This window comes from Penaeus monodon, chromosome 3 (assembly GCF_015228065.2).
Source record: "Penaeus monodon isolate SGIC_2016 chromosome 3, NSTDA_Pmon_1, whole genome shotgun sequence".
Lineage (NCBI taxonomy): Eukaryota > Metazoa > Arthropoda > Malacostraca > Decapoda > Penaeidae > Penaeus > Penaeus monodon.
The window spans coordinates 18,153,829-18,158,828 of NC_051388.1; positions in this window are offsets into that span (position 1 = coordinate 18,153,829).

The window sequence follows — 5,000 nt, forward strand, 5'->3', positions numbered from 1 at the left end:
AAGTCAATCAACAATTACTCCCATCCTCCCACTAACCAAGGTTATTAAGATTAATTGGTACAAATAATGATAACCGAGGCAGCGTAGATATGTATGTTATAAAACAAGAAAATACAGATAAGAAATAGTAAGTCTGTTTCACTGACTTACTTGAGAATGAACCCCTTAATGAAAAATAAAATTTATAGTCAGATTCTCTTTCTTAGACTGTATGTTCAGTGTTGTGAACCGAACGCAGATAATAACTGTGTTGTAGCTTTGGTATAGAAGTTAGAAGGTAACGGTTATAGATTCTAAGAAGTACCATAAGACCCCGACCTGCGACAAGAAATTCCTTTCGTTGAGGAATGTTTTCATGGGTAATGTAAACTGGTGTCATTTCCCCCTAGAGTTCTGGCAAGCTTTCACTAAAATTCTTAGCATGTATGGGTAAAACGAGGCAATTGAACGTTTATAGACAGAATCGACGAAGAACAACAGCATCTATGAAATTATGATAAAACATGATGGGAGGGTGTAACAGTAAGAATGGTGATGAAAACAGTAATGGTAATAATAACGATGGTAACGATGATAGTGATGATAGTAATGATAATAAAAATGAGACTGATAATGTTGATTATACCATTATTATTGATATTAATCAAAATCATAATACTGTCTAATGAAATGTTTATGATAATAGTAATAATATATATATATATATATATATATATATATATATATATATTATTACTATTTTTATATATATATATATATATATATATATATATATATATTATTACTATTTATATATATATATATATATATATATATATATATATATATATATATATAAAGAGAGAGAGAGAGAGAGAGAGAGAGAGAGAGAGAGAGAGAGAGAGCAACCTTTTAATCAAATACTTCAAAAATATGAAAGCACATTAACATACAGCACGTATACTACCTGACTCGCTCTCATTCTACCACATACTATATTGACTTCGTACTTCACACTCCCTCTGCCACAATCTTAATTCACCTCTCTTCAGGAACATTATTTTGGGGGGACAATATCCGTTCTCCCTCTATCCCTATCCTATAAATTGAAGAGAAAAGGTGTTTTGATAAACAAATATAAAACGAGAATGATAAAACATACCCATGAAGAATCAGCGAGGTAAATGGCAAATGCTTTTGTTCTGTTTACAGATGATAACACGGTCAGTGGGTACATCAATGTTTCCGTGATATTTCTTATAAAGGTGTTGGTTTATGTGTGCTGTACTTTTTCTTCCTTTCTTTCCTTCATCAGAAGCGTGATAACTAGAAACTTTATATTTTCCCGATGTCCTTTCATGTTTTTTTTTTTTTTTTTACTTTTGCTGTTTTTAATCTTCATGTTTATCCTTCTTCTGTAGGAGCTTTGAAGTATTTTTAGAAACCTGAGGCCAAATGTTTATCAAAACATTTCATACAGTTATAGCGACAACAAAAGCAGATGGACATCAACTTTTTCTTTTACTCTTACTTAAATTTTTTTTTTTTAAGAAATCAGTACCTATTTTTTCATCCTAAAAATAAATGAAAGATTATTTTTTTCCTAAACATCATCTCCGTAATGACGTAAAGGTAAATCGACAGGGGACGAATTTAGCGTATTCATTCAAAGTCGTCAACACCTATTCTTAAGCCGGGATTCCAGGAAAGCCGAATTTCGCATACAGTCTTACTTAGAAATAGCGATGTGTTTGTCGAGTTTCCAGCTTATTAATCTGTTCAGTTATTCATAATCCCCTTATATCTTCACTTTCCTGTATTTTTTCTTTAATTTCTGATCATTATCACTTATAATTATTGGTAGTAGTTATACCATTGCCATATTTTTTACTATTATAATTGTATCAGTATTGTCGTTGTTGTTTTAGTTATTATCATCATTATTCATATCAGAATTTTCATTATCATCACTGTTATTCTTATTATCATTATTATCATTTGATTAAAAATAATGATAATAACAATAATTACTATTAATTACTATTACTATTACTATCATTAATATTACTATTATTATTGTTATTGTCATAATTATCATCATCATCATCATCATCATCATCATCATCATTATTATTATTATTATTATTATTATTATTATTATTATTATCATTATTATCATTATTATCATCATTATCATGATTATTACTGTCATTATTATTATTGTCACGATTATTATCATTATTACTAATTTTATCATTTATAGTTCATTATTACCATTATCATTATCATTATTATCACTATTTATTATTATTATTATTATTATTATTATTATTATTATTATTATTATTATGATGATGATGATGATGATGATGATGATGATGATGGAATAATGCAATGCCGCATTGATATCGATAAATAACCACCGAGTGCCTACGGGGAGTGTGTGTAAAACTTCGCTATTATTACTCAAGTATGAGTAGATAGGTAATGTCTATGAGCTAGTGAGATGCTAGTTGCACACTCCTTTTAGTGGGTCGTGTGGCTTGGTTGGTTTAGCACTGGCCTCCGGTTTCATACTCAGAGTGACCTAGGTTCGAGTCCTGGTCAGGGAGGGTTGTTATAATTATCCTTATTATCCTTATTATTATTATTATTATTATTATTATTATTATTATTATTATTATTATTATTATCATTATTATTATTATTATTATTATTATTATTATTGTTATTATTATTATTGTTGTTGTTGTTGTTGTTGTTGTTGTTGTTGTTGTTGTTGTTGTTACTGCTCTTGTTGTTGTTGTTGTTGTTATTATTATTATTATTGTTATCATCATCATTGTCATCAATGTTATTTACATAATCACGATGATTATAATTATCATTATTATTATGAATATCATTGCTATCCAACGTGCCCTTATAGTTATCATTATCATTATTATTATTATTACTACTAAAATCATCATCATTATCATTTCCCTTATTGTTACAATTATCATCATTACCATGATCATGGCCATAATTACTATCATTATCGCTATCCTTATTTCACATTTTTTTCTGAGGGGATCCAAAATCACATGCCACGTTAGGATTCTGAGAACATTCCAATCTGCCCCGCCCTATCTACGTCATCCCTGTGCTGTTATGGTCTTAGACACGATACTGTGAACGTGCTGTGTAAACATTTTGTATATTTTGTGTGTGTGTGTTTCTGTTATTTTGTTTGTTTGTGACCGTGCTTGCCTTTGTATTTGCCTGTGTGGGTTCTTTTGTGTGTATATTTTATTTTGTTTGTGTATGTATGTGTGTGTTTGTTTATTTGTATATATACTCGTGTTTAATAACGTGATGAAGTAGGTATCCCTTCATGCCTGTATTTATATAACCTCAATTATGAGTTTGATTCACTTACTTTGCTTATATGTATTTTCTCTTGAACAAAACACTTTTAAAATGTTTGAGCTTTTACCAGTCTGTTATGCTTAGGCACCACTGCATTATCATTTTCTTGCTGTCATAAAAGATATATGAACATGAATTCCACTTGATTTAAATATGGATCTGTCTTATTTAACCATGTTTACTTTTTCTTTTAGCCTGGGTGGAGATTTTGGCTATATCTATAATTCATTTTTCAGCTATGATCGCCAGAACGAAAACAAAGCCAAAATATTTCAATGTTTACAAAATACGTGCATCTTGACTTACACATCTTCCGTTTTAATTCCTAAATGAAATCGTTTGCTTAACTAAAATTAATTTAAATAATAATGAAGAACATATGGGAATACATATGAAATTCGGTGATAACAGCTATAAAAATAATTACTTATCTACAACAGAAGACACACACCCGCGATAAATCCAGTCTCATGGCAAATGCAGCGAGCATAAGCAGATGTAACTGAAATAGGAGTTGCAGTTTCCGGAGAGTTTAATAACATGTAAAGTTGTTTGGCATATCCACACATTTATTCCCATACGCAGTACAAACACATCCGCACACACACACTACACACTCTATATATTCTTTGTGCATCTGTATTTTTGTTAATTTGGTCATTGGCCATCCATCTATCCATCTATATTTATATCTATATATGTATCTATACCTATGTCTATATTTTTATTCATATCCATAACTATATGTATGTGTTTATGTGTGTGTGTTTAAGTTTGCATTTATGTGTTTTCGTGTGTGTGCGCGTATCGCCATGTAGACAGTCCGAGTAACTAAAGTAAGTAAAGAACCGCAAAGTGTGACAAAACATGCAGAAGCACTCAAATATCGACACGTGCGGCACTCAAACGGACGGCCAGATATAAGAGTCGTTACAGCTTACGTCACGGTCTTGATCGAAACGTAATTTAGCTTCTCCGTGACGTGGTTTCTAGTCTTTAAATGGCTATTGAGCTTTTCGCCGACGCCAGTGTCTGTTCGTTTTAGATCAAGTAAGAATTTGTGAACATATTCATCTGGAGAGGACTGAGCATTTTCTACATATCTACTTATTTATTTTTCTTTCTTCTCTCTCTCTCTCTCTCTCTCTCTCTCTCTCTCTCTCTCTCTCTCTCTCTCTCTCTCTCTCTCTCTCTCTCACACACACACACACACAAACACACACACACACACACACACACACGCTCTCTCTCTCTCTTTGTCACGATCAACTTGTTCTTATCGATTATCTCGTATTTCATTGTTTTGTTCATCGCTTCTGAAGAGAGGAGTATAGATGAGTGGGCCAATATACACAGACATGTACACACATATGCATGAAACAGTAGGTATTTAGCCACTCAAGCATATAAACATACCGATGAATATATATATATATATATATATAATATATATATATATATATATATAATATATATATATATATATATATATATATATATATACATATATAATATATATATATATATATATATATATATATATATATTATATATTATATATATATATATATATATATATATATATATATATATATATGCAATGTATCGAT